Here is a 24,261-nt window from a genome sequence, read left to right as displayed (position 1 = left end):
CTGCCATTACTTCTCTCTACAGAGAATTCTATCACCTCTCTACCTTTCCTGGAAATTCCAAGGATTTCTTCAAAACTTGACTCCAACTTCCTCACATTGGTGTAGATAGGCACTAAGCATTCTATGTTCCCACAGTATTCTCTCCATACCCTGATAATTGCATTTGCTGCATTGCAAGTCCACTTACGAGCTTCCAAGTTTATCTGGTTCACTAGATTGTCATCTTTTGTTGGGCAGCAACCATATCCTATTGATTTTGAATCCCCTGCATCAGTACTATCTCATCACAGAGGCAATTATCAAAATGCAAAACGTGCAGCATGAGTTTTGTTTTTCTAATACCTTTATATACAAACATTCCTTAATAAAGAACCTTTGTGAGCATTATAAAAATATATAATAGAATCTATAAGATGCATCTGACATTGGTGACCATCTCCCTTATATTTTATCTAGAGCGTAAAGAAAGAGCCTTCTGAACTTTTTTTTTCTTTCCTTCTTTTTTTTTTTTTAAATAAAGTACCACCTCCAGTTTGAAAGAGCACTCTCCTACATAGACCCTTAGAGAAAGGCAGACACAGTCAAAAGCAGCTTAACCTACTTCACAATTTGCCTCTGGCCAGACTTGCCTAGAAGCACCACCAAATGGGAAAGAATTTGATTTAAATCAATATGAAATCAGGATATAAATCAGTGTTCTCGTGGTTAACTGCTCATTTGTTAACGCATTAGCAACCAACTTTGAGCTATAAAAAGCTGACTTTATATGGGGTGCCTGGGTGGCTCAGTCATTAAGCATCTGCCTTCAGCTCAGGGCATGATCCCGGCATTATGGGATCAAGCCCCTCATCAGGCTCTTCCACTGGGAGCCTGCTTCTTCCACTCCCAGTTCCCCTGCTTGTGTTCCCTCTCTTGCTGGCTCTCTCTCTGTCAAATAAATAAATAAAATCTTAAAAAAGCTGACTTTATAGAATAATTAAGAGTTTTAATGTAGAGAAGAGTGTGAACACCAAATATTTAGGATCACAGAACCTACTGACATCAAAATAACCAACCAGATTTATAAGCAGACTTGTCAGAAAAGGTGAGGGTTATCTAGCTCCAAATTTACAAAGCCTATTAAGGTATTTGTACATGTGAGATTGGTATAAAATGCTATTCAAAGCTCCCTGTAATGTCTTTGTGTTACATATTTTGTAGAACTGAAATTTAGAATTATGGAGATTTAAAAAGGTCCTTTAGAAAGTTTCAACTCAGTCCAAGTCAAACCTGGTCAAATTGCTGAAACTTCAAAGCTGAGAGACAAACCTAGAGTCATGGCTTTAATTAATGCCATGGACCTCTGTGGAATAGAAATACTGCCTCCTAATTAAAATGAGTTCTTACTCATTTTTTTTCTAGACAGCTGAGATTTTGATTTTAGAAGCTGATTCTGAAGACTTCCTGACCTTTGGCAAAACACTCATTCAGTTTTGCACGCTGAGCTTCCAGGTGAGCTAAAGTGATTATGGAACTTTGAGGTCATCTACAAAGTGGGCTGATTGCTCAATGGAGTCTATTTCACACAATTTCATTTTTTGAGGAATTTCCCCTTGAGTGACAGTATCACTATACCCCAGACCCAAAGGTCTGGGATAACTCCTCAATCATTACACTCAACATCTTTCAGAAAGCAATACTACCACCAGAAACCAATAACCCACATTTTCACTCTTTGCTTATAGATGACTTCGTAAATACGCATTTCCCTTAAATTAGCAATATTACAGTCAAGTATCAGTATATATTCTGTCTTATCTTACATGGCTTTCAGTTCATTCTGTGCACCGTAGATATTTAATGATTGTGGACCATATTCTAAATCCTTGGATAGAAACATGAATAGCTACACTTCCTGTTATCAAGGGGTTTCATTGCAATGGAGGACAGAACTATGCATGTGCTACATGCTATAATAAAGTATATGTATATGCCCTAAAGTGTGTAAGCCACCCTAAGCGGTGTGTGAATATGAATCCCCAACACTGATTTAAGGAGAATGTCACAATTAAAAAGCTAGCTTTAGATAATGAATTTACAGTTGGAAGACAGTGGGGTAGGTAGGCATGCACAAGGGTGGTAAATTGTAAGTCAGCATAGGATGTTTTCTAAAATGGTTAGTGATTGTATTATAGCTGTGATAAGAAGGTTAAGAGCTGGAATAAGAAGAATCTGCTGCAATAAGGCAGAGTAAAGATTAGTCAACAGTGAAGAGTTATAAGATGAGAAACACTTGATTATACTGGTGTAAATTTAGATAAATTCAATGCTGGAATGAGAACATGGAAGAGTGGGAAAAAAATCAGACTAAGGACATTGGAATATTCAGAGAGAAAAGGAAAGTTCCTAAAAGAAAAAAAAAATATATATATATATATATATATATATATATATATATATATATATATATATATATATAAAAACAAACATGGGCAACCTCTCCCCCTAAAAAATTATAGGAACATAAGGGAGGAAAAAAAGAGGAACAGTTTGAGAGAATTTACAAAACACAATGGATCTGAAGATACTCATTTAGGGTAGATGAGAACATAAATATAAACAATACTTACACCAGTTTCTCAAAAATATAGTCACCAGGGACCCACAAAAAGTGGGAGGCCCTTTTAATTTTTTACTTCACTCAACACTCTAGGAACACTTCATGGTAAGTATTTTATTCTTACTTTGTTGATAAAATAACTTCATCAAGTATGTCCAGTGAAGCCAAGATTAAAATCCAGATTTTTCTAACCCCAAAATATCACTCTCAAGCCAGCATATTGCCTCCTGTTTTTAAAATAGGTTAATTTAAAAATCAACATGTGATAGTTTTGCCATTGGGTATTTAGTGCTCAAGATAATTAAATTAGCATACCTTTTCTCTCTACATCCAAGAATGCACTTCACTTGTCAGGCAGAGAATGTAGATTTTTTAATAGAGCACCACATTTCAGTTAGAAAAGTTTCCTCCGTGACTCAAGCGACCTAGTAATTATCTCCAAGTGTCTCCCAAATCCCTGAGCCTAGATATTTCTTTCATGTATTAAGAAAATAACCTAGGTCTCTTACTCTATTTTTGACACAATTCAATGAGATGGGAAACAATGCCATATGAATCTACAGAAATTAAAAGACATCAAAATCAAGCTTCCCAATTTCAAACTCAAAAATGCACCTAGCAATTTGTGATATAAAGTATTACAAACACTTGCAAGAACTGTTTGTGGATGGTGGCACATAATTTCAAATATGGTTTGATAGAAACACGTCAAAAACTACAAACACAACTTTTTCCATTTTTAAGAAAACAGCTATTTTTTGGTTTTTTCCTCTTCACCAAATATTTTTCATAGTAGAGAATTAGCCAGCTTAGCCAACCGTATCATTTTTTAAAAATATATTCCACTCTTTGAGATACTCCAATTTTATCCCTTTATTTAAAAAGATAACCAGAGAACACCATATTTAAACCCACACTTTTTACATTCTCTATTTGCCATCCCATGAATTGCCACTCAAGATTGTGGTTTGATATTACGTTCTGGGTGACCACAAAGTGTTTAAGGAACTATTCTGGGCACATATTATAATCTAGGATATCAATAATTACATTGTTCAATGATCCTTACATGAACTTCCTCAGGACAAATTCTTCTTCTGGACAGGAATGTTACTCCCTCCTGGTGAACCCATGAATTTCATTCTTAGTAGAAAATGAAAACATCAAGGTTCAATCTTTACTTTAGTTATAACAGATATCAGTTTCTATTACTTACCCTAGCATCTTAAATCTCTCTCTCACCTATCTTTATAATTATTTTCCTTTTCAACTCTCTATGTATTATTATTCAATAGCCACATGATTTTGTCTCATATGCTCTCAATTGTATAACTATAAACTCTCAAGCCCTTTGGGAAACAAAAGTAATAAGTATTTTGCTTCAACTTATAATAGGCTAGGAAAAGTAAAGTGAACTTTATAGAATTTAGCCTGTGTTCTATATTTTATTTTATATTTACAATCCAATAGATATGTGCAAACCCTTATCTTAAGGATAGGAGACAATGTTTCAGAAAGTGTAAGAGTTAGCTCTTTGTCTCTGAGGTTTTGCTGTTAGTTACCAGGCAATATCTAGGGTTTTTTGTTTGTTTGTTTACATTACATGGACTCTAGAATGTTTGTTTCTTCAATCTAAGGTTATATTTCTGTCCTATTGCCTCTCCTATATCACCTTTTCCCTATAGGTGAAGACTTATAAGAAAATTTAAGATTCTGTAGGGGAGAAAAATATAATTTTTGCTTTCTCCTTTTAGGTTCTTGGTTGAGACACCCCTGTAATAAAAGTCAGACTAGAAGGAGAAAAGCAAACCAAAGCTGAATGACATGTATACCTCCTGCATACATGAGAGATACACAGCAAATCTACGTAACTCCCTGAAATGGCCCCAGCCATCACCTAAGATACCATCTCCAGCTAAAGACAAAAGAGTAGAGGGAAGGTTGAGAGCCAGTTATGGCAGCTTACCAGGACAGTCAGAAGAAACAAAGTAAGGTTGCTATGCAGATTTAAGTTGCTACCTTCTCTAATGATAAGTTTCTATGATTAAATTAACCTCCTCTTCAGGTACACAGAGGGAGACTTCCTTACAAATGAAGATTTCCCTTATAAGTGTCCTTTACAAGTGGTAACTTCTACTCAGTTTTTAGAGCATCTCCTGGGTCTGATTTTTTTTTTTCTTTTTTACTATTATTATGTTCAGTTAGCCAGCATATAGTACATCATAAGTTTTTGTTCTAGTATTCAATGAATCTTTAGTTGCATATAACACCCAATGCTCATCCCAACACATGCCCTCCTTAATATCTATCACCTGGTTACCCTATTCCCCCACCCTCTTCCTTGTGACTGCTATTTCTTAAAAACAACCAGCCTAAAAAAATGCTTAAGTCAAAGAGGCATATTTTGGGGTGGCAAATTCTGCTCCCCTTTTATCATTTCATTCTCTTTTCCATTTCTTAATTTCTCTTCCATGGTTTTTCATTATTTAGCTCTTCCTTCTTTTGAGTGATTTATGTCCAGTAGACAATTCATTAATTATCTCTTTATCTTTAATCTAGTGGTCAATATTGCTATTGATTTTTTTCCACTAACCCTTTTCATTTCTAAACACATTTCTACATTTAAAAATCCATTTTATCCTTCACAGAAATGTGTTCTTGCCTCAGCAATTCTGCTTCTTTTTGGAAAAGAAGATTTTTTTTTTTTTTGAGATATTCAGAGAAATACAATCTCTTGGAGGTTGTTGCATAATCATTAATTTCAGGGTATGAATTTTGCTGATTATTGCAGTATCTAGTAATTTTTGGCTGTAAGATTTCAGAGAAAGTTTTCTTGGAAATCTATTTGGGTCATGAATGCATTCCTATAGAATGGGTTTGCATTTCTCGCCCCAAGTGTTTTCACACTCTGAAATAGATTTTATGTTTATTCTCACCTTCAGATCCCCAAATCCACATGGTTAATGGGCAAGAAAAATCCACAACCTCTTATGAAGCAAGCTTAGCTTCTTTCTCTTAAACAACCATCAATTTTTCTATCTTTGGCACTGGCTATTCTCTAGTTTGTCACAAGCATGACCAATGTGAGTTTTTCAGAGTCTCTTTTTATGGATAGGAAAGACTTGTGAGGTTTCTGCTCCTGTCATACGTGGATCTAAGATCTTCTCTCCCAGCCTTGAATAGAAATCAATGCCCTAGACCCTCAAGATTATGTGATTCTATAACATGTTGACTATTCAGGCTGAATTGTCTCTCACCTTTGTTGAAGCATACTTTTTTTTTTTAAAGGTGAGATAATGACTCATATGGATATAAAATAAACTTGCATTAAATGTTTTATTTAACTTATTGTGTAATGAATAAACCTAGAAGAAGATACAGCAGTTTCTAAGGACAAATTAAAGAAGAAATAACTTCTATAGAATAAGGAAACATTGGCATGAATTTACAAAGGGATGCAAAATTAGCTTTTTTTCCCCATGAGTTAAGGGGAGTTCTAAACCTCCCCTGAAAGAATAAACTTGCATGTCTACAGACAAGAAATTTTTTGCATTGCTATCAGTTTTCAATTTATAGGATTGTAAAATAGCTCAAAGGCAATGAAAGATTTGGGTCAGATAGCACAGAAGAGTGTGTTTAAACAAAGCAATTTTCTTTTGGAGACACTCTGATCTTTTTTGTTTATTCAAAATGTTTTTGTATCTTAAATTTTAGTTTCTTCTAAGTTCTAGGTCCCTGAGACTCTTCTTGCTTTCAATATTGACTATTTTTAAAATACATTTTATCTAGCCTAACTGTGGACTTGTTTGAAAAAAGAGATATCTGAAATCAGCTTACTCTACCATATTGACTAACTTGACTACTCCTCATCTTAAAACTCTTCATCTGCTTTTGGGATAAAAGTTCCTCTCTGTTTTCCTCCTAACATTTAGAGTTGGTCTTCTATGTCTTCATTGAATTTTCCCCCAGGTCTGACTTTTGGCAGTGTTTTCTAGGTTTTTGATCTTGGTATTTGTTCAGTGTACATGCCTGCCTATACTTTCCACTGCTTTCTCTATGCTGATGACCTGGAAATTGACACCTCAATCTATGTGTTGCTTTAGGCACTTACTTCCAACTGTGCAGTGGATAACATCAAACACATATCCTACTGGCAGCTCAAATTTGACAAGACCAAACTGAATTCATTAAACACCCTTTACCTGCCCCTCCTGTAAAACAGTTTCCAAATTTGTTCCTCTGCCTGCATTTTCTCCATATCATGTTTTGATATTGCAATACTATCAGTCAAATTAGAATCCTAGAAATCATCCTCAACATCTTTCTCCCATTCACTTCCAAATCAGCTGTTACATATTAGTACCTTAAAATAATTTTTTAATTTCTGTCTTCAGTGTTATTCCTTAAGGAGCTATTTTATATTTGTCTACTTCTTCCGGAAATATATTAACCTAAGTAAACATAGTAGCTTTTATTTCTAACCTATGATAATCTACCTGCTCAACAAAGACTTCTTTCTAAAATATGAATTTTAGGACATCATTACACAAGAAACTAATACAGCTCAATAGCAAAAACAAATTTAAAAAAATTAAAAATAGGCAAAGGGCCTGAATAAACATTTTTCCAAATAAGACATACAAATGGCCAACAGGAACATGAAAACTGATCAACATTACTAATCATCACAGAAATGCAAATCAAAACCACACTGATATATCACTTCATACCTCTTAGGATGGCCTATCATCAAAAAGTAAAGAGCCAGCAAATGCTGGGAGGTTGTAGAGAAAAGGGAGCCCTATGTACTGCTGGGGGGATTGTAAACTCATACAGCTGCTATGGAAAACATAGGTTCCTCAAGAAATTAAAAACAGAACTACCATATGATCCAGCGATCCTGCTTCTGGGTTTATATCCATGGGAAACAAAACCATTATCTTGAAAGATATCTGTACTCATGTTCACTGCAGCATTATTCACAATAGCCAAGGAAGGGATCAAGAAAATGTCACACACACACACACACACACACACACACACACACATATCCACCCACCCTGGAATTATTATTCAGCCTTAAAAGGAAAGAAACTAAGCCATTTACAACAACATAAATGAATGTAGAGGGTGTTATGCTAAGTGAAATAGGACAAAGAGAAGAAGAAATACTGCATAGTATCACATGCATGGAATCTAAATTTAAATAGTTGTACTCACAGAAACTAAGAGTAAAAATGTGTTTGCCAGGGGCTAGGATGTGGTGAAAATAGTGACAGACTGGTAAAGAGTAAACTTTCAGTTACACAATGAATAATTTCTGATTATCTAATGTCTAACATGGCAACTATAGTTAACATTTATTGTATAATTTAAGTTTGCTAAAAGAGTAGACCTTCCATGTGCTCTCACTCACTCGCTCTCTCACTCGCTCTCTCACACACGCAAATAAATACCTGAGTCTAGGCATGTGTTAGTTAAAGGGAATCCTTTCACAACATTTATGTATCCAATCATCTCTCTCTATATTCTAAATATTCCACAGATTTGTCAATAAAGTCCCAAAAGACTGGAAAAAGAAAAGAAATATTGGTACGGTGCTGGGAAAGACAGATTAGGGTAAGCCTACTTGGGTGTAATGCTTCTCCACCCCTTTCCAGCAGTGTGAACTTTGACAAGTGAAGGAAATGCTTAAACACACCTTTCCTCATTTGTTAATTGAGGATAATAACAATATACCCTGGAACTTGGGTAGAGACTGAGTGGAATTTGGAAGCATGCTCCCAGGAAAAAATGAATATATAAATAACAGCCATCATTACCAATTTTACTTTTAATTTACATAGACAAGTATGCTTATATTACATAAGTGCACAATTTTATTTATCTATTCTAAGTTCCTTTTTTGTTTTTTTCCTCCTAGTCATGTTCCTGCCTTGTTCCCCATGTAGCATTTAGTAACAGGGCCAATCAACCAGATTTTCCTCATTAACGTAAAACTGTAGAGATTTATATCATACTCATAAAGACATTAAGTTTTTCAATTTTACATTTTTTAGTTTTACAACAGTAGCACTGTATTATTTACGCTACTTTTTTCGCTGAAAAATAATTTTGTAGATTTCCATTATCATCTGAGTAGGTCTTGTACCTTTATCTTTTACTTTTATCTGTTATCTGCCTTATGAATATATTCCAGATCTAAAATTGCATGTTGACTTTATGATAGTCTTTGAAAAATACTTTGTTATTAAAAAGATGAATAAGGTTTGATTATCTAATGATAACATGGTGGCTATTTTGATAATAACATATTGTGTAATTGAAATTTGCTAAGACAGAATTTAAGCGGTCCCAGCCAAAAAAAAAAAAAAAAAAAAAAATTCAAAATAAGACATAGCTTGAAATACGAGAGCAAAACCCACACAATTTCTAGAAGAAAACATAGGAGAAAATAGTCAAGGTTTTGGGCTAATCTAGCATTTCTTGAATTGTAAACAAAAAGAACAAACCTTAAGAGAAAAATTCAGATTTCATCAAAATTGAAAGTTTTGCTGATGCACACACACAATTAAAAAAGAAATATAAAGGTAACCCATAGACTGAGAAAAAATATATCTGACAGAGGACATGAATGTAGAATATATAAATCACACTTACAGCTTAATAAGTAATGCCATTTGAGAAATAAATATAGATAAAAGATTTCCAGCCAAAGTATATGCTACAGAGAAAAATACCTCCACACAGAGACATATATGCAAGCTTTTATGGAAGCCTTATACTTAACTTCCAAAAATATGTAGACAAGCAAATAGCTATCAACTAGAGAATGAATAAACTGTGGTATGTCCATACAATGGAATATTACTCAGTAATAAAAATGTACAAACTCCTACTAAATGTAATAATGTGGATAAATTTCAAAATACAATAAGCAAAGATACCAAACACAAAAGACTATATACTTTTTGATTCTATTTATACGACAGTTCTACAGAGGCAAAACTAAAGTATAGAAGAAAATATGCTGCTGTCTTGAATCAAGGATCAACTCAAGTGTTATCTTAATTTTGTTGGTGGTTGCTTGGCTATATTCACTGACCAGAACTCATCAAACTATATACTTATAATGGATACATTTGAATGCATATAAAAATGCTTTTATAGAACTTTAAAACAATTACATTTAGCTGGGGCGCCTGGGTGGCACAGTGGTTAACCGTATGCCTTCGGCTCAGGGCGTGATCCCGGTGTTCCAGGATCGAGCCCCACATCAGGCTCCTCCGCTATAAGCCTGCTTCTTCCTCTCCCACTCCCCCTGCTTGTGTTCCCTCTCTCTCTGGCTGTCTCTATCTCTGTCAAATAAATAAATAAATAATCTTTAAAAAAAAAAATTACATTTAGCTTGCCCCTTAAACATTTTGCACCAAAACATGATTCACAACTTTAATCGTGAAACTGTTAGTCTCAGCTTTTCTCAAGATTTTCTTTTGTCTGACACCCATGGCAAAAGTGCCCCCTTCTCACTGCCTATTCATTGCTTCATCCTTCAAAGATAACTTTGCCATTACACTTACTTCCAGCTCTACTGCCAACATAGTCTCTGAGCTGGGGCCCACAGCTCATCTTTTTGAACCATTCTTTTATTTTATCCCATATGAGAAACGCTCAATCAGTTAATTTCCAATGACCCTTCTAGTTCTAATTGTCTAATAAAAAGTGTTAGAAAAATTAATCTTGAAAAATATTTATCTTGGGGCACCTGCGTGGCTCAGTCAGTTAAGTGTCTGCCTTCGGCTCAGGTCGATCAGACCCCACATGGGGCTCCCTGCTCAGCAGGGTGTCTGCTTCTCCCTCACCTCTCCCCCTGGCCCTGGCTAGTGCTCTCTCTCACACTTGCTCTCTGTCTGAAATAAATAAATAAGATCTTAAAACAAAACAAAACAAAACATTTATCTTAACAGAAAAACCATCCTAAGTTTAAAACAAGATCCTCTGGAGATAAGGTTTTCTTCCTCTTATGGGACCTTATTTCATTTTCTTTCTTTCATTTCCAAGTTTTGCCATATACTTGTATGCCAGTGCTTTAGCTTAAAACTATAAATACAGGGGCGCTTGGGTGGCTCAGTCATTAAGCGTCTGCCTTTGGCTCAGGTCATGATCCCAGAGTCCTGGGATCGAGCCCCGCATCGGGCTCTCTGCTCAGAGGGAAGCCTGCTTCTCCCTCTTCCTCTGTCCCTCCTCTAGCTTGTGTTCTCTCACTTGCTCATTCTCTGTCTCTCAAATAAATAGATTAAAAAACCTTTAAAAAAAAAAAACAACTATAAATATAAAGGGGGTTGTACTTGCTCATCAGCTTGGTCAGCACATTCTCTGAATGTAGGAAAATAACTACCATTTCCTTTAAAAGCAGAACTGAAAACAATGAATATGGTTACCAAAAGGAACACCACCACCAACAAAAATGGAATCTCCACTATAACAACGGGAAAAATAACTCTTTTCAGTCAGAGAATGTCATCTTAAAGTCCATTTATATAACAAATGCAGTTCAACTGGTCACCTTCACCATGACTTTACAAAATCAAGAACACCTTGGTTTTCTGAAATCAAACTATTTCACTCATATTATTAATAGCCAGTTCAACAAATCAGTATAATACACACCACACATACACACACGTACACATACACGTACGTACACACACACACACACACCTATATCTCACACTTCTCTAGTAACGAAGACCTTAAAAACAAAGACACCCATAGTGGGATGACCAGTATGTCCCTAAAACAATTAAGATCATTTTCATTAATGTGATGAAAGGTTGTTAATTACCCATATTCAAGGTATCATGCTGAGCATGTATCTTACAAAAAGCACATGTGGGACAATGTTCATCAGATCAATGTGTTAAACTAGTTTTAGAATTTTTTTTATGACCGAACCCTAGCAGCTTCTTCTCTGTATATGCCTTGTTCTTTACTACCACAATATCTTTACTCAACAGCCAACCCATTTTCCTCTTAACCTAAGTTCTATATATTCTTCAAGGCACAAATCATAGTTACCCCTCCTCTAGGAAAAGACCCAGTTATTTCAATAACTGCAATTACACTTTCTCCTGAATCAGAAGCAATTTGTTCATGCCACTCTTATGTTACTTAACTTTTTCTAATTCACTGAGTTATTAGTAATAAATGCTTTTTAGCAGCTTTGTATAAAAAAAATCAATTAATATCCTAGTAGCTGGCAAGCATTTTATGATTTACCTGTCTATCACCCCACCAGTTTTAATCAATCAATTTGAGGGAAAAGATAATGTCTATTTAATAACTTTTTCCTCATAGCACCAACGAACAGTTCCATGCATTTAGTAAATATTACTTGTATAAATGAATCAAAGCCACACATACTTACTCTGAATATGATATTAAGTGAAAGCTTTGATTTTTTAAATGAAGTTTTCCCTAAAATATTTTTCTCATTTTCAGGATGTGGTCACTGATTCAACAAGTGTTGGTTGGATTGGTGAATGATACCTAACACTCATAGAAGAAATTACATCAGATTTCTACAATCTCCTTCAGAGGGTAGAAGCAGATGCATACTTCTTAACTCATTCAATGAGTTCAGGATTATCCTAATACCAAAACCAGACAAAGACATTATAAGAAAACTGCATTATAAGAAACTATGATAAATGTAAAAATCCTCAATAAAATATCAGCAAATTCAATCCAATATATGTTTAAAAAATTATATACTATGATCACCTGGGATTTATTTCAGATGTGTAAGGCTGATTCAACATTTGAAAATCAATGTTATCATCACATCAATCAGTTAAAAAAGAAAAATCACATGATCATATCAAAAGTTGCAGAAAAAGCATTAGAAAGAAATCCAATACCTTTTCATGGTAAAAGCTCTCAGTAAGCTAGGCATAGAGGGGGAACTTTTTCAGCTTGATAAAGAATACACACACACACACACAAAGCCTACAGTTAACATCATAGTTAACAGTAAAAACCATAAAGCTTTCCCTCTAAGATGAGGTGCAAGGCAAGGATATCACCACTGATCACTCCTTTTCAACATTTTACTGGAAATTCTAGGTAATGCAACAGGCAAGAAAATAAAAGGTACTCTTATTGGGGAAAAAAAGAAGTAAAGATGTCTTTCTTTTAGATGACATGACCATCTACACAGAAAATCTAAAAGGCTAGAGAGATACACGCATGCAGACCCACACACATAATAAGAAAGGCTGCAGGATGCAAGGTTAATATATAAAAGTTAAATACTTTCCTATATACCAGTGATAAAGGAGTGACATCTGAAATTTTAAAAATCTCATTTACATTTGCACCCAGTGTGTGAAATACCTAGATATAAATATAGTAAATATGTACAAAATTGATAGGAGGAAAACTACAAAACTGTGATGAATAAAATCAAAGAACACCTTAAAAATATAGAGAGATATTCCATATTCACAGATATAAAGATTCAATATTATCAAGATGTCAGTTCTTCGCAACTTGATCTATAGATTAAATGCAATCTCAGTAAAAATTCCAGAAACTTATCTATAGATAGTGACAAAACAATTTTGAAGTATATATGGAGAGGAAAAAGACCCAAAATAGTCAACGTAATATTGAAGGAAGAATAAATAATAAAGTTAAAACACTAACACTATCCAACTTCAAGAAATACTATAATGCTACATTAATCAAGATACTGCAGTATTGGTGAAAGAATAGACAAAGAGATCAAACAAGCAGAATAAAGTACCCAAAAATAGACCTACATAAATATAGTCAACTGACCTTTAACAAAGGAGCAAAGGCAATACAGTGGAGCAAATAGCAGAGAGCACTGTACCAGCTGGACATCCACATGCAAAAAATGAATATGGACACAGATCTTAACACCCTTCACAAAAATTAGCTGAAAAGAATCACAGACCTAAATGCAAAATACAAAACTAAAAAACTCCTAGAAGATAACATAGGAGGAATTCTAGATAACCTTGGGGATAGTAGTGAATTTTTAGATATAGCAACAAATATGACCCATGAAAGAAATCACTGATAAGCTGGACTTCTTTAAAATTAAAGACTTCTGCTCTGTAAAAGATAGTATCAAGAGATGAGAACGCAAGCCACATACTCTGAGAAAATATTTGTAAAACACACATCTGGAAAAGGACTAGTATTCAAAATATACAGAGAACTCTTAAAACTGTAAGAAAACAAACAACCTGATTGAAAAATGGGTCAAAGACTTTAACAGACACCTCATCAAAGAAGATAGACAAGTGGCAAATACTCACGTAAAAAGATAGTTCACATCATATGTCATTAGGAAAATATAAGTTAAAACACAAAGAGAGGGGTGCCTGGGTGGCTCTGTCAGTTAAGCATCTGACTCTTGGTTTCAGCCTAGGTCATGTGAGATTGAGCCCCCGGTCAGGACCTGTGCTCAGTGAAGAGTCTACTTGACTTTCTCTTTCTTTCTCCCTCTGTCCCTCCCCACCGCACACGCTCTCTAATTAATTAATCTTTTAAAACAATAACAATGATGAGATACAACCCATCTATTAGAATCATCAAAATCCAGAACACTGACAACACCAAATGCTGGTGAGGATGTGGAGAAACAAAAACTCTCATCCATGGTCAATGAGGACGCAAAATGGTACAGCCACTTTGGAAGACAATCTGGGAGAGGTTTATTTGCAAAACTAAACATATTTTTACCATATGATCCAGCAATCACACTCCTGGGTATTTACCCAAACTTACATCCAGGGGGCGCCTGGGTGGCTTAGTCCTTAAGCATCTGCCTTCGGCCCAGGGCGTGATCCCAGAGTCCTGGGATCGAGTCCCACATCAGGCTCCTCCGCTGGAATCCTGCTTCTTCCTCTCCCACTTCCCCTGCTTGTGTTCCTTCTCTCACTGGCTGCCTCTCTCTCTGTCAAATAAATAAATAAAATCTTAAAAAAAAAAAATTTACATCCACACAAAAACCTGTAAATGGATATTGATTACAGTTTTATTCTTAACTGCCAAAATTTGGAAGCAACCAAGATGTCCTCCTGCAGGTAAATGGATAAATAAACTGTGGTACATCCAGACAATGAAATATTATTCAGCACTAAAAAGAAATGAACTTGAGCCATGAAAGACGTAAAGGAATTTTAAATGCATGTGGTTTTTTTTTAAGATTTTGTTTATTTATTTGACAGAGTGAGAGACAGCCAGTGAGAGAGGGAACACAAGCAGAGGGAGTGGGAGAGGAAGAAGCAGGCTCCCAGCAGATGAGCCTGATGTGGGGCTCAATCCCAGAACGCTGGGATCACGCCCTGAGCCAAAGGCAGACGCTTAACGACTGAGCCACTCAGGCGCCTCTTAAATGCATGTTATTAAATAAAAGAAGCCAGTCTGAAAAGGCTACATACTACATGATTCCAACTATGTGATATCCTGAAAAAGGCAAAACTATGAAGATGGTAAAAAGATGAGCAGTTGCTAGGGATTAGGGGGTGGGGAGAGGCTAAAGGATGAACAGGCAGATCACAGTAGATTTTTAAAGCAGTGTAAGATTCTACATGATACTGTAACTATGAATACATGTGATTACACATTTGTCCAGACTCAAACTGCACAACACCAAGAGTAAAATATAAAATAAACTATGGACTTTGGGTGATTATGATGTGTCAATATAAAGTCATCCATTTTAACAAATGCACCATACTGATGGGGGGATACTGATAATATGGAAGGCTACTAATGTGTGGGGACAGGAGATACATGGGAAATTACTGTTCCTTTCCATTTTGCTGTGAACCTAAAATTACTCTAAAAACATAAAGTCGAAATTTAAAATAAAAAGGAATAAATGAGTCATGACTTGAGGAAGTTAGTCTAGAAAACATCCCAGAGAAGATGGGTACAACAAATGTGTATCATATAATATACACATTTTATAAAGTTAAAATACCCTTGGAAGTATACTTCAGAGTACTAAATTAGACATAATTTCCCTCTGGGTAAAAAAGGTGTATCTGGGGAATACATAAAATTATTTGCTTTATCCTTTTGTAACTCTGGAATTTTGAAGCATATGAATGTATTTCTATTCAAAAATTGACCAAACAAAAATATAGGGAAATTAGAAAAATTCCTAAAATACCTCAAAATGTTAAGGATGCATTTCATAAAACTAGGACATTAGAAGAGTTTGGACTAATTTATATCAGTTAGCATTTGCTGTATAAGAAACCACCCCCAAACTTAGTAAGTTAAATCAACAACTATTTATGTAGCTCATGATTTTGTGAATCACCAATTTAGGTTGAGTTCGTATAGACAGTTCTTCAGATTTGGGCCTGGCTTAGCTGATACTACCTAGGCTTTTGGATTTGTAGGGTGCCTGGGGCTGGATAGTCTATGATATGCCTGGATAAGGATGGCTGGCATGATTGCGACCTCTCTCCATTTTGTCTCCCATCACCTAGGAGGCTTGTCTTGGCTTGTTTGGATTGTAGTCAAATGAGTCCAAGAGCAGCCAGAGTGGAAACTGCAAGATCTCTTGAGTCTTGATCTGAAAATTCTCACATGATCAGGACATCACAAAGCCAGCCATATTTATGTGGTAGGGAAATAAGCTCCATCTTTTGATGGGAGGAGGTAAAATACTGTTGTGATTTCATAATCTTCTGTAACTATAAAGTGATAATTAATATTAGTGCTGAATTACTCTTAGAATGGAGATGTAAACCAAGTCTAGCCAAGTTTTAATATTTTCAGTGAGAGAACTGCAATTTACAATAAATTATCTTAATTATGAATGTGATTTAAAACATGTTTCTGTTTCTAACTTCAGAGTATTGGGGATAGATCTGTGTCCATTTGTGATAAACTGTCATGAAAATTAAAGTCTCCCTACTAGATGTTTTCTTCCATAATCTCTAACATGACATAGCTCCTATCATGTCATTAATGACTCTGTTTTTAGCTTTAAGAGTACACAAAGAATCGTTCTAGTTTCTAATGTCCTCTAACACCTGCAAATTTTATGCAGCACATGCCACTGCTGCTCTCCTCCATACGTTCTTTGGGCTCATCTCTAAGTATGTATTTTAACCAGATAGCACTTCATGAATTCTTCAAAAGGTTATACTGCTTATGTATCTTTAATCAAGACTTGGGTTGAGCTACACCATTTCTACCATTTATTAGGTCTTTGAAATTAGACTTTGTTCACTTCTGTAAGTTCAGCTTACTTAACTATGAAATAGAAATACTGCTATCTCCTTCATGTGATTTTCATAAAACTAAGAAAGAGTATTAGCTGCTTCCCTTCTTGTCCCCCTCTATTTGTTTTTCAACCATTTACCAGCTCTTCTATCTCATGTCACATGTTAAGAATAGAAGCTTGAAGATTCAGTTGCTCCTCACCGAGAGACCCATAGCAATGACCCACAGCATCCACTCCACAACCACATCTGGATTATTGGTTTCACACCAAGGATATCCCAATTGTGTATTTATTCTGATAACTGGGTGAGGGTATTCATTGTCTAAAAAAAGGAGAAGCATGTAGGGTGAGAATGATAATGGTAATGACAGTGATAATATAATAATAGCTATTTAATTTGGGATTAATACTGATAACAACCATATTCAAAAAAAGCTCTATTCTTATTCCCATTTTAGAGACAAAATACTGAGCTTCAGCGTTGAATTGCCTGGGGTTACAATAGCTATTAAGCGATGCAACAAAGATCTTAAATACAACCAGAAGCCTTGCTCTTAAACATTATTCCATACTGTAAAAATGAATATAGTTGTGAATTTTCATTGATCTGCTGACATTAAAACTGTCACTAATCATATTTATGATTTTTCAATAAAAGCTTTAAAATGTTTTCTAGACTTGAGTGATATTTAGACACAAAAGAAAACATGAATCTGAGAAAAATGACTACAGCCATCATAGGATCAGATATAAATTAGGCCTAATTACTCGAGTCTAGTAAGATTGGGATGTGGACCTGCAGGGATGATAATGGGATTCAGTGGACATACGTTCTGGGCTCTGGAGAATGGGGTGATAGGTGGCAATTATCATTAGTGACTTTTGAATAAAGATGTTGGAGTCTTCTCACTCATTAGACCAAACAGTTCAATGGTCATTAGAAGTGGCTGTAAAAGGCACTGAAATACCATCAGAAAGGGGGTAATGATTATCACTGTAGCAACCTATTATTTCTATAATGGTGGTGTGATTAAGAAATCAACATCAGACATTATTCTCCATCAGCTGTGGCTTTTAAAAGCTGATGACAGTGGTCACAAATCAAACTTGGAACAGTTTCTATACCTTTAGTCTAACTCACATGGCACAGACCACTTTCTTTTCCAACTGTGACTTTAATTTGAATATTATCAGGGGCAGGTCAAAACAGATGTGCTATAAATCACTCCAGAAGTTTGGTCAGAGTTGGAGGCACATACACAACATTCACTATGAAAAAGAGACTGCAGTTTTACAGTCATGGTTTGTTACAAATCTCTCAGGAACAAGAACACAGATGCGGTTGTCACTTTTTTTTTTTTTTTCTTATGCACTGGTTGTAAATACAAGATGTGGGGCTTTGTTGAAGAGTAATACATCACATCAGGAGGACAACACCACCCAGATTCTATGTTAGGAGAAGGAAGTGGGTAGAATACACAGTAAATTAAAAGGTGTAAAAACTATACTAGAAGACATTTTGCTTAAAGAAACAAATTCTCATTATTTTGAATAAGAATTTGAATTCTTAAAGTCTGACCTAAACGACAATTATAATTGGATATTTACAATGAAAAATATGTAGAAAACCTACAAGCAATAAGTCAGTGATTATGCACTTGCTAAAAACATGTGCTCGGCATTTTTTTTTAATTCCCTAATTAAATCCTAATTAGGATGTGCAGTGGAGTGTTAATTTTCCCTAGCTATACCTCCAGGGCATTTTTTTACACCTTCAGAAGCCTAAGCTTATTCAGATATGTAAGAGATAATTATCAATAAAAAGGACCACCACATTGTTGGCTTGGAGAGTTGCTTATGTGTGGTTTCTGTCTCTACCTAAACAGCCCAGGAGACTGTGTGTGATGATGAACTGTAACACTGTCCTCAGCTGCGTAATAGGTTAAGTATGACTTTTTCTGCATCCTCAAGACAGGGCTTTCCTTCCAAAAAGAAGGAGAAGCTTGTAGAGATGCTCAGCAAATTTGAATATAAGGTGGAACGCCAGGCAGGAGTATCAACCTTTGGCTCCACCGAACAACACAGAGTGCTAACTGCTGCTTCAGTCTCAGAATTCAGGAAATCTGCTTTGACTTGATATCCTGTGCTTTACAATTAAAGGATAGGTTCTATGTTGAGAGTTGGGTGTTATCTTTCTTAATTATTCTCCAAAGACTTTTTTGGAGAAGTTTTCCAGCACCCCCCTTTTTTTTTTCCTATGTTGTCACCTCTTCTTTAAGTTTTTTGTTTTTGTTTTTCTGTTATCCAAGCTGCCAAAATATTTGGCCATCTTATCTGTTAAGGTCCTACATTAGGTACAGAGTGACACATGCATAAGGAAAACCAAAGCTCTATCCTCAAGAAGCTTGGAGTCTAGAAAGGAAAGCAGTGATAGTCATAGCAGTGATAATAATATTATACTACTACTAATAGTAAAAACCAACAATTAATTCATTCTTGCTGTATTCTAGCCATTTTATAGTTTCCTTACACACAGGCTTCTATATCCTCCCTTCCAACAACCTTTAGATGCAAAGCAGGCAATTTCTACATAGTTCATTCATATGGAAATGAAAATCAGAAAAGTTAAGGAAACTATGTCTGGAAGTAGCATAGTCAGGATACCTCACTTCTCATTCTTTTTCTGGACAAAGACAGGTGCATGACCAGAATGAGGAGACATCTTAAATCATGATATATGTAGTGGGTAAGGAATGTGAGGTAAGAAGCCTGGATGAGAGAAAATTATGAGTATGGGGGAGGTAGTGATGATGGTGATGCAGAAGACCACAGGGTAGAGTATCTAAAAAGCTGTCATATGGAAGAGGAAGAAAGAACCAAGAATTATGGGCTCATGGTCCTTGAAGGTAGTTTGTAGGGAAGATTTTACCTGTAAGAACTTTTCTTTGACAGTTATGAATTTTCTTTTATTTTTAACTTTTATTTTTATTGCCTAAAAATGTGAACTATGAGACTAGACAATTATTTGGAGAAATTGGAAGAAAATTCCTTCTTCTCCCTAGTTTGCTATCTACTAGCATATCTCATTCATTTTAAATTATGGCCATGATGTATATACATTTTCTAACAATATCTGATTGAATTTCTTACCAGTCTCTTGCCTTTGCCTTCACAAATCACATTCTGTTTGTAATATGAGGTTTCCTTCAAAGACTTTCAGGTGGGTATAATATCTCCAACTCAAGCCTTGCCCTACTCCAAATACTTAACTTAGGCACCTTCTATCTGCTAATGCTGAGTTTTTCTCTTAGCTAGAATATGTGCTGTTTGAGATGTCATGCAGCAGAATTCTGAGATTCAGAGAATGAATAGATCACCTTTTCTTAGAAGGCACCAGAACCAATATCCTCTCCAATAAGAGCTTCAGAATCTTTGGTCTAAACAACCAAATCTTTACTCTATACCTGGTCTTGGAAAACTGCAATATTGGCCACCCATGATTGAATACTCAAGGGGTCTCACTTTGGATTAGGTAGATCATCTCTTGGCCCCACCATCTCAATGATATAACTCTGGACTTAACTAGTGTTGAGAATTTGGGGAGACAGTCAACTTTGCTGACTTGACATGGAGTCAGTCTAGGTTTTGGGGAATGTTCTTGTTAATGGATTTCCGGTCAAGTGGCAACATGTCAAAGACAACACTGTCTAATTATGAAGTATATGAAGAGGCTAGGACAGGAAGCATTCTGAGATATGTTTCCTCACACCTTGGGGAATATAACAAAAAAGGAAAGAAACACAAATGCCTACTAAGTTGAAGCATTCACTTACATGAGTGACTTCTCAACACAAATCGGTTAGTAGTTATATCCCAATTTTATAGATAAGGATTCTTAAGCTCCTAGATGTTAAGGGATTTACCCAAGGACCCATAGCTAGGAACTAATAGAGCCAGGATTTGAAGTTAGTTATGAATCTGAATCACGCTCTTGAATATTCAAAATCCATTTTTACCAATCTCATTTATCCAATGTAAAACAGAGTAAGAGAGTCCTTCCCAAATGACACTTCCACAGTTTTATGAACTTTATTTCTGTTCATAATTTTAATAAAACCTTCAGTAGACTCATTTTAAAAATCACACTTTCATTTTGCTCTCTGTGTTATCAGTGGAGAGCAACTGTCAACAGATGTGAAAGTTTACAGATCATTAAATTCTCCTCCACAATGCATCCTCAGAAATGCCCTGGTGTCAAAGGACCTCCTCTTTTCCATCTGAAAGGACTGGTTTTAGCAGAGTTTGGCTCAAAACTTCTAACTTAGTCAATTTTCTCCAATGTGTAATTAACCTGAACAATTCTGGAGATAAGGGCAACTGTGCAGTCAATGACACCTGGGTTCCTCTTTGCATCTGTATCCTATCTTCTCATCTAATGGGCTATCTGCCTTTCCTTACAGACCTTCACTGGGTCAATTAAAGACTGTGGGACAGATGGTTCTTCAACTAACTTTATAGGAGAGCACACGTTGTTTGGGAAAAATCAAGGGGAAAACATCCTACTAGTCCAAATATCTGTCTGTCCCTCACTCTCTGCTTCACAGAAACACACACACACACACACACACACACACACACACACACACCTCTTACAACATGTTACTCTTTGTGAAATATACTTCCTTCCATTATTTCCAACTCCAGAGATAGAAAGTGATGAATCATCCTTAAAACCATAGCTTAGTTACCATACTTCAAAAAATTCCATCTTGACTTATCCAAAAAAATTATTTACATTCTATTTGAATTCCATTTGTACTTTATTCATTCCATAAGAAATATAGGTTAGCATTTTTCATTTTATGGCATTACATTTTATACCTCTGTATCCCTTACTTCACTATATGCTCTAAAATGCAGGACCCATGCCATTGCCACATATCACCAGCACAAAACACAGTGCCTAACACATATTTGTTGATCAAAGCATGCTTTCTTATTCAATTACTTATAAATTTTTTCAAAAACATATTCAGCATTTACTATGGACCAATAATAGGAAGATTTCTTTAGATGACCCACAATGATCCCTCCTTCTTGGAACCTACATTTCTGCATTATTTCTCACCCTTGACTAAAGGTTATACCTAGAGATTAACAAACAGAATAAAGCAAAAGTGGTGAGTTGTCTCTTCCATGTTTAAGTCATAAAATACTGAGGATTCTGTCTTCTTGGCACTCTTTCTTTCTGGCTTTGATGAAGCAAGGTGAAATGTTGGAGAGGTCCATAAGGCAAAAAACAGTTAGCCTTTATGGGCCAACAGCCTGCAAGGAACTGAATCTTTCCAACAACCACGGTAGTGAGCTAGGATCTAGATCCTACCCCACTTAAGTCTTAAGATAAAACTATAACCCTCCTCAATACTTTGACTGCAGTTTTGTCAGATTCTGAAACAGAGGACCCAGGTATGCTATGTTAGAATTCCTACACCAAAACAACTGTGAAATAATATAGGAGTTGTATTAAACTAACAAGGTTTGGGGTAATTTGTTATGCAGTAATACATAATTAATATATAACTAATACAGTGCTGATACTGCATTAAGTGCTGGCAATGTAGTGATGAGCAAGATCTCTTTTTAACTGCTTATATATAGTAATTAAATAAAAATTATCCAATCTAAATTTAGAAATAGCTCAATATTCTATTTATGTGACACCCTCTTTGAATGGTGTGTCAGATATTCATTGCCCAGTAACAAGCTAAAACTTAGTGTCTTAAAACAGTGACTGATTATTTCTCATGACGGTCTTAGTTGTCTTGGTGATTTCTCTGCTGATTTTGCCTGGCTTGATCGTGTAGCTGCACTCACATGGCTAGAAGGTCCAAGAAAACCTGTCACATGTCTGGCAGTTGATTGTGGTTATCAGCTGGGGTGCCTCATTGCTTCCACGTCAGTTTCTTATCCTTCAATAAGCTGGACTGGATTTTTCTATGTGGCAGCTACAGGTCACTGTTCCAAGAAGGCAAGACACAATGTACAAGTGCCTTTCAAGCCTCTGCCTGCAACGAGTTTGCTAATGTCTCCACTGGCCAAAGACAGTAATGTTCTCAAGTCCATATGAATGTGAGGGGGAATGAATACAAGCTTATGGCTACCTAAAGTCATGATTTATTGGGAGCCATCACTGGAAGAATCTATAACAAATGGTACTGACATTTAGATTAACAGAGTTAGTCTTAGAATATCATAGCTTAAAGGAACCTCAGGGGACCTGTATTTCAGTCCCCTTACCATGTAAATAAAGGAATAGATATGATCAGACCCAATCAGTTACCTAATTAAATGTTGACATTAAAATTCAGATTCTTTTTAACACAATCATACCCTTTGCTGTACAATGCACATTGCCTGTCAACCTCAAATCATTCAAAGAATTTTACAAAGAGAAGATCATGATGTACCACTATGGTTTGCAGAATACAATTCCAAACTACCTGATTCCTCTTCATTTGCCTGAGGTATTTTAGTGCAGAAATATGTTTGCACTCTAGTAATTAGAAATAGTCTATTTCAAACCATACCATAATGCACCAGTTATTTGAGGAGTCACCACTATTAAACTAATAAGTAGTAAGTTTTCTCCCACAAGCAATTAGGATCTAGTAAACTACACCATTGTTTTTATAATGGTCCACTTCGAGGGCAATTACCAAAACATTAGTCAAGTCATATTCAACTAAACACCTGATTTTTCATCTTCTCCAGGATTATTTGTACAGGTTGAAACTATTATTTCTTTATACTTATCATGCTAAAATAAACCTATGCATGGTATTCGTACAGATCAGCACAAAGACTTTCATTATACAGGGAAATGCTTCTGATTTTTCAGGCCTGGATTATTATTATTCTCATTTTTTGGAGATTTTGTTCATGATGATTTCTCTGATGCAGCTTCTGGAGAATGCAAGAGTTGAATCTTCATGAGAATATACCTGTCTTCATAAATTATTCCCATTTTGGTATCCATGCACATGATCCTATCTAATCCCTAATGACAGGATTCATATTTAAGAACTGGAGGGACGGCAGCTTTCTGCTTTTAGCTAATGCTATTCTGTTTTTCTTATAGTCTGAATCATCAGATCGTCCTGGGTGCAAGCCTGACCTTCCAATTTTACTTTCGTAGCTAGAAAAACCATGATCATCACTGAAGAGATTCACCTGACATCTCTATTTGCAAGAAACTCACTAATCAACTGCTACTTTTTACTATTAATTTCATTTCATTTTAGGACAAGCATTTGCTCTTCATAGCGTATTCTTTCCTGTCTACTCTGTAACACATTTTGTAAATCTTGCAATTTTTTTTTTT

The sequence above is a fragment of the Ursus maritimus genome, unplaced genomic scaffold, assembly GCF_017311325.1.
Source record: "Ursus maritimus isolate PB19 unplaced genomic scaffold, ASM1731132v1 scaffold_19, whole genome shotgun sequence".
In the NCBI taxonomy this organism is placed as follows: Eukaryota; Metazoa; Chordata; class Mammalia; order Carnivora; family Ursidae; genus Ursus; species Ursus maritimus.
This window is presented reverse-complemented; position numbering follows the sequence as displayed.